The 13651-nt window shown below is 40.0% G+C and overlaps 1 protein-coding gene across 6 annotated transcripts in view; it reads right to left on the bottom strand.

Annotated features, from left to right (window-relative positions):
- LOC307110611 (U3 small nucleolar RNA-associated protein 14 homolog A-like) overlaps positions 1–13651 on the bottom strand; it is a 173114-nt gene that overhangs the window by 158409 nt on the left and 1054 nt on the right. For all 6 annotated transcript variants that reach the window (XR_013814458.1, XR_013814459.1, XM_079789816.1 and 3 more), the window contains exon 2: positions 4536–4648. The gene's annotated coding sequence lies outside the window, so the exon portion shown is untranslated. The remainder of the gene's footprint in view (positions 1–4535; positions 4649–13651) is intronic.

Below are 13651 nucleotides of genomic sequence, written 5' to 3'. Positions count from 1 at the left end.
AAAAATAACAAGCAAATCTCCAGAAATATATGTATGTGGGTATTTATTGCAATAGATTGACTATCAGGAAAATATTGGAAATAATTATAGAGAATTAACAATAGAGAATTGTGCAAATGGTGAACATCCACTCAATGGAATATTATGAAGCCTTGAAAAATGATGAAATGTTTGTGATATATTAAGTAAAACAAAGTTATCTTCAATAAATTGTAAAAAAAAAAAATGGCAGAAAAACCTATAGCTTGAGATTTAAGAGACATATTAACTAATTGCAATGTATTGTACTGTCTGAGCCACACACACCCACACCCAAAAGAAAATTGAGGAAATTTAAACAATGAATGATACCACAAATTTTTTAAATTATTTTTTAAATGTGATGATATATTTTTTAACTTCTATATTGAGAGATGAAACACAATGCTGTCAGAATTGTAAGACTATAGATTAAACAAGTTTAACAAAGTTTGAGGATTCATTATATTTTACTTTCTACTTCTGCACGTTTAAAATTATGGACTGTAAAAATCTTTTAAAGTTATAAAACAGTATGTATATGCTGATCCTATTTATTAGTTTAATTTAGGTATCTTTTTTCTTATTCTTCTGTATGAAACACAGTTGTTTTTTAACATAGACATGTGGACCAAAAGGGGCCACATGCTAACCTGAGGAAAACTTTGATCTTTACTGAGCCTATTGTCTTTTTGCATCTAAGATAACATACCTGTGGAAGGTCAGGGTAACTTGTAACTTCCCTTTTTCTGGACCCCTCAGGGCACAACAAATGGCGCCAGGGCAGAGAACACAGATTCCCTCAATGTTATTGTTACTTGTGAATTGTATGTATGTATGTATGTATTTATTTATTTTTATCTGTTAACTATCAACTATCCTGCACCCACCTAAGAAAAAAGGAGTATATGTCTACCATTTTAATTTTTATCCAATCCTAGAGGTTTCCCCACTTTTTGCTTTCTCACGTCTCCCTAATCTATGACCGAGTTCATGCAACCCACTTACGCCTCCTCTTTTGATTGTAATGTATAAAACAAGGTGAAAAAACGTCTTTCTCCAGAGCATTATCTCAATACTTTGAGATTCTGCTTCTTGGCAATTGTCCACAGTTTGGCTCAAATAAACTCACAAAAAAATTCTTTACAGATTTGAATGTTTCTTAGGTTAATAGACATAATATACTTTTTTGTAATAAATAATTTAATAACTTGAATTAATTTATGCTAGACATCAATCAACCCAAATTTGCTCTTTTCCCATTATTTCTAACATACCACAGAACAGCAGTTCATAAACTGTTAAAAATAAGAATGTAAAATGAAGTCACTCATTGTCTCAAACTAAATTTGTTGATCTATTAATCTAAGGCCTATACATCAGTTATAAAGTGACTTTTATCCTGCTGGCAAGGGAGTTAATTCATGTCTGAAGCAAACAAAGAGAGATAAGCACAAATCTCTGGAAATCTTGGGCTTTCCAGTTTCAGTACAAAGCTAGATCTTCATAAATGAGGAAACAAACTGAATCTCCTAGTAGGTAAGTGTAGAGAAACAAACAAAAGTCTACTTTATATAAATGATTTGGATAGTTTATACAACTTTAGGGACAATTCTATTTTATTTTTTTAAAATATATTTTTATTGATTTCAGAGAGGAAGGGTGAAGGAGAGAGAGATGGAAACATCAATGATGAGCAAGAATCATTGATTGGCTGCCTCCTGCACACCCCCCACTGGGGATCAAGCCCGAAACCCTGGCATGTGCCCTTGACTGGAATCGAACTGGGGACCCTTCAGTGCGCAGGCTGACGCTCTATCCACTGAGCCAAACCAGCTAGAGCTAGGGACAATTTTAATTAAATTAGTAAGAAAATGCAATTTTTCCAGCATTTATGCTTTTACTCTGTTAAGGTAGATGGATTTACCTTAGATAGGGAAAAAGTAAGTTACCAAGACATTATATTATCAAACTCCTTAAGAGGCATTTTAGCCTTAAGTGGGCCTTCCAGAAAATGACTGTAAGCATATAAAATGAAATTAGGATAAATTAGAGTACTTAAAATATCGGAACCTGTGCTGATGGTGGGTGTGTTGTGCTATATAATCTGCTCCTGTTTAAAAACTCATCCATAATTCCTATGTGCAGGAAAGAGAAGTGTTTGGAAATTGGATTTTTGTGATTCTGCTTATGTCCTCCAAGCTCCAAATTATTTAACTGAGTAAAAATTCCTGCTTTGCTTCTAGTGTTAGTCTCCCCTCCCTGGCCCTTTCAACGACAGGCCTGAGCCCCATTTCTAGTAAACTTCTGTCCCACCCTTGCTCCTGAGCCCAAGTTCACCCTCTGTCTAGAATGAGTTCTCGCCCCACCAGAAGGGGTGTTCAGAATGGATCTTGCCGCGCTTTCCGTAGCCAGATGGGTATGGGGATCAGGAGGCTTCTCCCCTAACCACTTCTCCAATAGTACCTCAGGAGTTCTGTTTTGGTTTCCAGATTGCTCAACACCCAGAAAGAAGCCCTGAGTCTCAGCCCTCTGCCCCCAGATGTGGCCCTTATCCATAATCATCTAGTAACCACAGGCCTGGCCCTACATCTGGGACCACACTGACCCCTGGTGGATGCTGTTCTTCCTGCCTGGAGATCCTTGCAGCCTGCCCACCCCTCACTTCACAAGTGCCACCAAAATATCTCTGTAGGTGGGGATTGAACTGTAATTTGCCACTCCTGTGAAAAACATAACTAGGACTGTGGTATATCCCTCAGCGGTGTGTCGACTGATATATTTTCAGGCTTTTTACAAGTTGGACTGTTAAACACAGCCATTATTCCAACTTAAATGACATAAACTTACAATTGATTTATATTAAAAGCAAAGATCATAAGTACACAAAACTCATCACTTCTTAATAATCTTGCTACATTTTACTACTGTCTATGCCCGTGAGTTATTTTCATCTATTGTTATCTGGATGGTGGAAATTATTCCACTTGTCAATCATGGTTGAATTGCAACCCATATGTTGGCTACAGATATGAATTCAGCAAAACTCAGTGAAAGCACTCAGTCAGAATCAGTTGGCTATATGAAATTTAAAAGAAAAAGTATCGTATATTTTATTATCATTTATATATTGTGTGTCTGCATCAGTAAAATGTATAAATTGATACCATTTTTTCCAGAGAGCTAATCTTGCAGCACACTACAGTATCCTTTCTTTCCTTTTTTAAAAAAATATATTTTTATTGATTTCAGAGTGGAAGGGAGAGGGAGAGAGAGATATCAATGATGAGAAAGAATCATTGATTGGCTGCCTCCTGCAGGCCCCACCCTGGCATTCGAGCCTACAACATGGGCATGTGGCCCGAACCCTGACCTCCTGGTTCATAGGTCGATGCTCAACCACTGAGTCATGCTGGTTGGACTACAGTATCCCTTCTTTCCACTCCAGCCCCAGTTCTGTGGTCTCATTAAACTCTCCTGATTCTGGTCACCTCCCATTATTGACTTTGGACCAGTTGGAAGTTGGAAGCTCATACCCAACCCCTCATTTATCTTGTCTAGGTGGAAGGACACCCATTAGCATAACACACCTGGCTTCTTCTGCTCCCTCACTCCTGAACTCCTTCTTCAGTTCGCCCAGGCAGGTGAACTGACTTACCTGGTTGGTGAGTTTAGGAGCAAAGTCATGCATGGCCTAATTCCTGCCTCTGTTTCTTTTCTTAGGAGCTACCCACAGGGAGCATCTTTCTCCACATGGGGAAGCCTGCCCTGTTCTAGTGTTGCCTGAGGTTACTATGTAAGTTGGTCAAATTTTGGAGTTCACGTTAAGAACTCCACTTGCTCCAAGATAGAAGCTACACTCTATGAAGTAGCATTATTAATATAAGGGCCATATATTGGCTTACATCTGCTGACTCCTTTGTCTTATTTCTCAGTTAGTTCAAATCTGAATGGAGAAGAGGGGTGCTATTTATTGGGCCCCTTAGAAATTCCAAAAGGATTCTCTGTCATCAGCCTTTGTTCTTGAGGTCCCAGAATGCCTTGTGGCTATGCCTATATGTATTGGTATGCACAAGCCTTTTCTAAGTTAAGAAAACTTTAATGGCAAATTTATTTGCTTAGAATTCCTCTTATTACCAACATGTATGATAATAATAATGCTTATACAATTCAGCTTCTCATGTGCCAGACATTATACAAACATAGACCTTGAAAAACAAGCATTATTGACCCAGAGTGTTTTAGTAATTTTCCCAAGGTCACAAAGTGACCAAGCCAGTTGTCTGATTCCAAGGCCCTTGCTCTTTGTTACATTTTATCTCCTTCCCCTTTTCTTTCTCTTTCCTCCCACCCCATCCCTACAGTCTTCCCTTCTCTCCTTTCTCTCCTCTTTCCAGGCCTGCCACGACCTTCCCTCATTTCCACATTTTCTAGCCTTTGACACATCAGAAAATGAAGACAGTATTTGTGACCTGAGAGATCGCAGTATGTATATATATATTTCTACAAAATCTTACCCCAACAGTTGGGCTCTCAAGAAACTTGGCAGCAGGCAGTAGGAAAATTGTGGCTCCTCAATAGTATGCGCCTCAGATTTCTCACAAGGAATGTTCAACATCCATTCAAGGTCCTGGGGGAAGAGGTCACAAAGAAACTAGTGTGCATCGAGGGAGGCCACAGGACTTCATCAAGCTGGGGTCTGTCTAGGTTTGACCTGGGGGCTGGGGTCTATGTGCAAAATGCAGCGTTTCCTCAAATGGAGTGTTTGCTGTTACCTCTGGATCAAGGTTTCTTTTGCTGGTGTCAATAGTTGTGTAATACATTCAGGAATTGAGCAAACAGTTTAGAGATTACTTGGGGAATGATTGAGGAGGGAATAAAAGAAAAAATATATAATTATTATATTGTTTATATATTATATATTTAATATACTTATATATGATTAATATCTATAGTAATATATTTCTATATCATATGTAATGAATTCTCAATGGGGTAATATTGCCCCCAAAGGTGTGAAAATTGGTTCTTGGGGGTGAGGGTGAAAAAATATCACTCTTTTTACATATAAAGCACAGGTAGTACCTACATACATATAGTACCTAAACAAATACACGGTATGTGTGTGGTATTAAAATTGCATGGAGGGAATATTAAGAAAAACATGTCTAAAAAGGTTCCTTAGGGGAGCAGTAATTTTTTTAAATGACTGAAAAACACTGATGTATAGAAAGAGCTTAGTGGAGTATGTGACACGTAATAGGGATTCAATACCCAATGACATTTGTAGTTGCTATTACAAATAGTTAGTTGTTATTACTGCCCTATAAACCAGAGAGAACCATGCAAAGCCATCCTGGTTAGGGTCGAGAAGGGTGTACTGTGGCATGTTCCCAGATGAAGTTAGCTTATGGTGGATCCTGAGGGAGATACAAGTCAGAACTCCCCACAGTTCTAAAAAATAAGCCGATTCTTACACATGGCTGGGATGACCTCTGGGATGCCCAGAAACACTTGTGCATGGCGTATTAAAATCCAAAAAACACGCAAAGCATAGATGTGTGTGGGCAGTGCACAGGCTACCACAATGTCCACTTTAATCTTCTGGGGAAGGACATGCTCCCAAATTCACTTTCCTCCCAGCTGAGAAGTCCACCACCAAGTTTCCTGCACATGCCTTTGCTTCTCCTTACAGAGGATCTGGCTTCTAAAAGGCACTCAGTAAATGAGTTAATATGGGGTAGAAGCAACTTCTCATGAAGCTGCATGTGCTCTGCTGGTTGGAAGAAAAATAATCCAATGATTACTTTAAAAATCTAAGTTTGGCCCTGGCTGGGTGTCTCAGTTGGTTGGAGCGTCATCCTGTACACCAAAAGGTTTCGGGTTCAGTTCCTGGTCAGGGCACATAACTAGGTCCGGGCCTATATGGGAGAAAACTGATCAACGTTTCTCTCACATTGATGTTTCTCTTTCTCTCTTTCTCTTTCTCTTTCTCTCTTTCTTTCTCTCTCTCTCTCTCTCTCTCTCTCTCTCTCTCTCTCTCTCTCTCTCGTAAAAATACATCCTTGGGTCAGGATTGAAAAAGTAATAATAAAGTCTAAGTTTACGTTAACTTTTAGCATACAAAGTGGTTTCACACATAGTATCTTATTAAATCATCATCATAACCCTGTAAGGTCAGTATGACATCCCCACATAAAGGATAAAGATGCTGAGGCTTGGCGAATTCACTTAGTTATTGTCCTCTCTACCTACCTAGTAATAAATAGCAGAGCAAGCCTCCCTTCTATTATATTACACCCATAATATTCTTTTCCCACAGAGGAGGAAGGCACATGAAATGGTAAAGCTATGGAGGAAAAGTAACATGCTGGGACATGCGGACTCCCCTTGTGAGGGATATGGTCATGTCTGAGAATTGACACAATCAATGCATGCAAGAAGGGGTGTTATTTTCATGGAGTATGAATCTAGCCTATGACAGAGACTTCTGTGGAAGGTCAAAGCTATCAACTGCCAAGTTACAGGGAAGTGAAAACCAATCAAAATAGAAAACAGAGTATGGACGTATCCTGAGATACTATGAAATCTGGGGTATAAAATAAAAGACTTAGAAAACTAAAGAAATAAAGGACTTAAGGGCACAAATATTGAGAATAAAATATGAAATGAAATATGAACTATTAGATACACATTGGTGTAATTTTTTATTTCAGGGCCATAGCTTCAAATGTAGGAATGACAGATATTTGACTAAGAATGGAGAGCATTTTTCAAAGACTGAAAAGAATGTTTAGTCAGAGACCAACTCCTCTGGCCAAAAGGGCTGTAAATGGAAAACAGATGGGAAGGAGAAAAAAAACACCTAGACAAAATTGAAATGGGTTTCCATGGATGACATTCAAGAAGGCTGGGAAGAATTTCAACAGGAGGAGATGCTGGGTAATTTAATGAGAAAACAATTGGAAAGGACATCAGGAAACAAACATACACAGCAGATAACCAGATATCATGCACAGAACATGAGCAACATAGTAACCTTGAGATTACAGCACAGGGTGGCAAACAAGACCTCAGAGATACCACTGAGGGTTGGCGTGATGGAATGGATCCATGGGAACATACTGATAGAAGGGTGTTCTGTGCGCAAAAGACCTGTTGGGAGGAGATGGAGCAGCACTGTAGGCTGTGATAACAATAGAGTCAGAGGATTCCTGAACACTTGGATGAAGATGAAAGGAGAGGAGCAGAAGTAACGTTGTTATGGAAGCAGAGCTGAGGCACTTGGAGGAAAGCCACACAATTGGCAGAACACACACAATGGAGATACCATTCTGGGTACTTCATTCAGACAAAAGCAGATTCTTTTACTTGCCTTCCTAACAATTTCATGTCCTATAAGGTAGAAGAAGGAATAAAAATAACTGTACTCTGACTGATTCCAACCAATGGGAAAAAGTAATTTGTTGGAGTGAAAGGGATGAGCACCTTTCAAGGGAGGGCAAGGTTGAGCTGGATAAAATGTATACAGAGGACTTTAGGAAGCTAGATTTCAAAATATTTTAAGAAAATATAGGCATAATTCCACAAGTTTCCAAAAGGAGACAGTACCAGAAAGGTGCTCAGAAACATGACTATGGGCAATTCCAATGAAAAGAAAAGAGGTGAGGAGATTCTTAAAGAAGTTAGCATGATGGCACACAGCACTTTAAGCGAGGGTATAGGATGAACATTCAAAAAGATGGAGGCAGCCCTGACTGGTTTGGCTCAGTGGATAGAGCATCGGCCTGCGGACTGAAGGGTCCCCGGTTTGATTCCGGTCAAGGGCATGTACCTTGGTTGTGGGCACATCCCCAGTAGGGGGTGTGCAGGAGGTGGCTGACCCATGTTTCTCTCTCATCATTGATGTTTCTATCTCTCTGTCCCTCTACCTTCCTCTCTGAAATCAATAAAAATATATTTTTAAAAATTCCTTCATTTTTAAGGCTAGATAATATCCTATTGTATGTATATGCCATATTGTGTTTACCCATTCATCCGCCTATAGATATTTGGGTTGTTTCCACCTTTTGACTAAGGTGAGTTATGCTGCTGTGAACATGGGTGTACAAATATCTGTTTGAATCTGCTTTGAATCTTTTTGGGTATATAACCATAGTGGAATTCCTGGATCAAATGGTATTTTAATGCTTAATATTTTTGAAGAACAGTCATGGTGGCTGCACCATTTACATTCCTACCAGCACTGCACAAGGATTGCAATTTCTCTGCATCCTAGTAACCCCCTAAGGGCAAAGATTCAGAGATTCATCAATATAGGTAGGACCTGGAATATAATCGCTTCCCAATAAATATGGAGAATAAATTATAATAAACCAGTTAACAAATAAACATGGTATCAACGAAAAGTCAGCTATGATTTTTAGTTCAAAAGGCAAGCCTGGTATGATTGAAATAAATGCATTAAAATCAGCTTTAGCCAGAAATGAGAAACCTGTTGAATGAGAAAAAGAATGAATTGGGGAAAAAAGAAAACAAAACAAGAAAAACAATCACAAAACTATTTAAACACATTGAACTTTAGCAAAAGATATATTTCACAATTTATATTGCTAACAATTTTTCTACTCTTGCAAAACTAATAAGAAAATCAGGTCAAATGAGAAAAAGGAATGTTGGGTTGTGTAAATGATACTGTTTAAACATAAAACATGTGAATGTCAGGCCTTTGCCCCACTGGCTGGGTGACTGCACCATAAAACCAGCTTTTCAAATCGTAATAGCTAAGTAGAGAAAAATACTTTTAGAGATATCTATGTGGTGTGTACGACAGTTGAAATTCTAGAGATTAAGAACCATCTGTATGGCTAAATGACTTTTCAAAAGATTGTAAAAAATTGTAAACTCACCAGCAAACTATGAGAACATCATTCCCATACACTCCCTGGGGACAGAAGTTCCTGCACTCAGGACACTTCCAAACCTTGCCCTATGTATTTCGTCTGGCTATTCAGCTGTATCTTGTATCATATCCTTTATTATATAACTAGAGGCCCAGTGCATGAATTTGTGCACAGATGGGGTCCTGACTGTCCCGCCCCCGACTGGGGTGGAGGGGCCAGCTGGGAAGAGGGGCTGCAGGCAGCTGGCTGGCCCCACCCCCTGGTCAAACTCCTGGTCGAATTCCCGGCCAAGGGGACAATTTTCATATTAGCCTTTTATTATATAGGAGGATAAACTGGTAAATGTGTTTCCCCAAGTTCTAGCAAATCATCAAACTCAAGAAGGGGGTTGTAGCTCTAACCAGTTTGGCTCAGTGGATAGAGCGTCGGCCTGCGGACTGAAGGGTCCCGGGTTCGAGTCCGGTCAAGGGCATGTACCCTGGTTGTGGGCACATCCACAGTGGGGGGGGTGTGCAGGAGGCAGCTGGTTGATGTTTCTCTCTCATCGATGTTTCTGGCTCTCTATCCCTTTCCCTTCCTCTCTGTAAAAATTCAATAAAATATATTTTAAAAAAAGAAGAAAAAAAAGAAGGGGGTTGTAGAAACTCTAGTTTATAGCCAGTCAGCTGAAGTACCAGTAACAAGCTGGCATTTGTAACTGGCATCTGAAGTGGGGGCGGTCTTGTGGGACTGAGCCCTGAGCTTGTGGGATCTGATGCTATCTCAAAGGTATATAGTGTCAGAATTTAGTTGAACTGTAGGACATCTAGTTGATGTCTATAGATAATGGAAGAATGCTCAGTGTGGGGAGAAAATCCCACACATTTGGTGACTGGAAGTATTCAGAGTAATAACTGAGTAGTGAGTATAATAGGATATAAATAGAGGTTCTCCTATTCCATTGGTAGCCTTATAGGAAGAGGCACAGAGGGACAGACATACTAAAGGGAGAACATCATATGATGATGGAGGCAGAGATTGAGGTGCTGCCGCTGCAAGCCAAGGAAAGCCAATGATTGCCAGCAAACCAACAGAAGCCAGAAAAAGGCAAGGAAGGATTCGCCTTGACAGGCTTCAGAGGGAGCGGAGCCCTGCCAATGCCTTAATTTTGGACTTCTAGCCTCCAGAACTGTAAGACAATACATATTCATGGTTTTAAGTCACCCAGTTTGTGGTACTTGGTAATGGCGGCTCTAGGAAACCAGGAAGATTCAATAAAGGGACTCTACAATGATGTAGGGAAAGAGTAAAGTATAGGGAAACCACAGGGAGAGTGCAGTACCCTGGAGTGAAAAATTAGGGCTCTCTAGGCCTGAAAGGACAAAATAGAGAGCAGTTATTAGAACCTGGAAGGACAATTTCCTGCAAGAAGAAAGTCACCTGGAGGGCCACCCTATAGAAGCAATGACCTTGTATCAAGAGCACTGCCAACCACAAAGAGAAATAAATTGCCTAACTTCACTCTCCTCTCTCCCTCTCTCCCTTCCTCCCTCCCATCTCCTGCTAGGACTCCCCAGGAAGCCAACTCTGGTAACCCATATAGGTCAGCCTTCTTGGAGCCAATTGCTGGGTGAAGAAGAGGAAAGACAGAATGATGGAAGAAGAATTAAAGATATCTGGCACATTCTCTGTAGCAACTCTATTTTTTCTGAGCACTATTGATCCTCTTTATGTGCTTTTTCCCCCTTTTCATGTGCTTTTAAAAATATATTTATTTATTGATTTCAGAGAGGAAGGGAGAGGGAGAGATAGAAACATTATTGATGAGAAAGAATCATTGATCAGCTGCCTCCTGCACACCCCACCCTGGGGATTGAGCCCACAACCCAGGCATGTGCTCTGACCAGGAATTGACCTATAACCTCCTAGTTCATAGGTCAATGCTCAAACACTGAGCCACACCAGCTGGGCCTCTTCATGTGCTTTTAAAAGAATAATACTTATTATCACTGATATATTATAAATATCTTTAATTTTAGCTTATTATGTGTTTATTATCCCACTAGAAGGGCAATTTTTTCAACCTTTTTCTTTTTTTTTTCAACCTTTTTCATGTCATGGCACACATAAACTAATTACTACAATTCTGCAGCACACCAAAAAATGTATTTTTTGCCTATCTTACAAAAAAATAGGTATGGGGTGATAAGTTTACAACTGAGAGGCAATCGACATTTGCAACTAGCACCTGCTGTATTCCAGGATCCCATCTATAAGCTGGGGAAAGAGCTGTGAATAAGGCAGTGAGTTCCTCTCCCCAAGAAGAGACACGGGAAGTGGGGTAATCATGGGAGACAGATAATAAACAAGTTTAAAAATAATAACTTCAGGTAGAGTCATGAAAAAATTTAAATCAGTGTTGTGTTGCACCTATCTCATGGAATTTTGTGGGGCTCAAATGAGGTTATCCCTGTAAAGTGCGTAGAACGTTGCCATGCCTAGAGTAAAGGGCAATATACTAGGTGTACCGGTTAATAATTCGGATTTTTTTCCCCATAGATGGAGTTACACATATGTTGATATATATGCGATTTGATATGTATGCTATTTTGTTGTACTGACAAGCTTCAAAACTTCATATGTCAAATTTTCTGAAGGTGTTAACATCATAGATATTTTTACGCTTAAAAACGTCAAATTTCATGCCAAAAAAAGAGCATTGGCGGGAAGTTTTAACTCACTACTTTATTTTGAAGAAAAGTGCTGCTGAAAGTTATCGTATACTTCGGGACGCTTATGGTGAACATGCTCCATCTCAAGATACTTGTGAACACTGATTTAAACGCTTTAAAAGTGATGATTTCGATGTGAAAGACAAAGAACGTCCAGGTCAATTTGAACCATGCTTTGATCGTAAAACGACCAGAACGGGCTAGAAGACACGGCAAAGTAATTTTGCTTCATGATAATGCACCATCACATACTTCAAAACCAGTTAAAGACACATTAAAAGATCTTGCCTAGCCGAAACTGGTTTGGCTCAGTGGATAAAGCGTCGGCCTGCGGACTCAAGGGTCCCGGGTTTGATTCCGGTCAGGGGCATGTGCCTTGGTTGCGCGCACATCCCCAGTGGGGGGGTGCAGGAGGCAGCTGATCGGTGTTTCTCTCTCATCGATATTTCTAGCTCTCTGTCCTTCTCTCTTCCTCTCTGTAAAAAATCATTAAATATATTTTAATAAAATAAAAGATCTTGCCTGGGAAGTATTAACCCACCTGCCATATTCACCAGACCTTGCTCCTTCAGATTACTACTTGTTCCAATCGATGGCACACCCACTTTCTGAGCAGCACTTCAAAACATATGAAGAAGTGGAAAATTGGGTCTCTGAATGGTCTGCCTCAAAACAAGAAAAGTTCTATTGGGACGGTATCCACAAACTACCTGAAAGATGGGGGAAATGTGTAGCTAGCGATGGACATTACTTTGAATAAAGCACTTTTGATGTTTCTCTTGAAATTACTGTGTTTTCTTTGATTACAAAATCCACATTATTAACGGGTACACCTAGTATGTTTATTGTATGTTATGAAAGTTGTTGGAGAAGTCCTCTCTAAGGAAGTAAAATTTAACTTGGAACCTGAATGGTGAAAAGGAGTTAGCTATTTAAAGATACAGGAAGACAGTTTCAAACTTAAGTAATCTCAACTGCAAAGACCTGAGGCTAGAACCAGCTTAGCTTGTTTGAGGGGTGAGAGAAATGTGGTGCAGAAGGATGACAGTAAATGAGAAAAAGAAAGAGATGAAGCCAGAGAATATGGCAGGAGTCAGATCATGGGAGTTGTCCAAGGATAGGTAAAGAGGTTGAATCTTATCCTAATGTGTAATTAGTTATTAATATATGTGACATGATTTGATTTATTGTTGAAAAAGATCACTCTGAGTGCTGGGCAGTCTGTTGGGGGAAAAGAATGGAAATGGAGAGACCAGTGGGAGGTGGGTGAAGGATGTTGGATTAGCCTAGGACCTAGGTGATAAAAGGAGAAATGGTGAGAAATGGTTGAATCTTGGGATATGGTTTGGAGAATAAAGTTGACAGGACTTGATAATGGATTAGATGTGGTGGTTGAAGTGGAGGAAGAAGACCTATAAGAGATGATGACTAGATTTTTGGTCTGACCAACTGGGTAAGATGGTGGTGCCAGGAACTATGCTGGGGGAAACTGGGAGAGGAGAAAGTTTCAGGGGGAAGAGGGGCTCCGAGGGAGGGAAATCAATGTTGGGCTCTGCTAAGTTTCAAAACAAGGGACAAGATGAGACCACCTGGTAACTAATAGTAGAGATACAGGAAAACAGAAGGCAGAGGGTTAGATATTGAATTACAAGATGGGTAAATACTTGCTGTGAAGGGGAAATACTAAGTTAGTGAAGAGGGAGGTTGGTCAGGGGAAGTTCCACAAAGTTCTATCTGAACTCCTAGTATCCATAGAACACCAAGCAGTGACATTGTATCAGGGAGGGCTGCTGTCCCACAGAAATACGTTGCACTCGGTCTCATAGCTAGTGGTCTAATCGTGTCAGCTTTTTACCTGAACCACTTAAAAGTCAAATGTGCCACAGGGAGTACCTTAATGTCCCCTGTTAAGACACAGAATAGCCAGGCACCTAAGAGCAAAGGCTCTGGGGCCATTCCGTTTGGGTTCAAATTCTGGATTAACCATTTACTAGGAGGGTGTCTCCAGAAACATTACTC

The sequence above is a fragment of the Cnephaeus nilssonii genome, assembly GCF_951640355.1.
Source record: "Cnephaeus nilssonii genome assembly, chromosome: 14".
Classification (NCBI taxonomy): Eukaryota; Metazoa; Chordata; class Mammalia; order Chiroptera; family Vespertilionidae; genus Cnephaeus; species Cnephaeus nilssonii.
The sequence above is the reverse complement of the archived record's forward strand: the minus strand, read 5'-3'. Positions and strand labels throughout refer to the sequence as shown.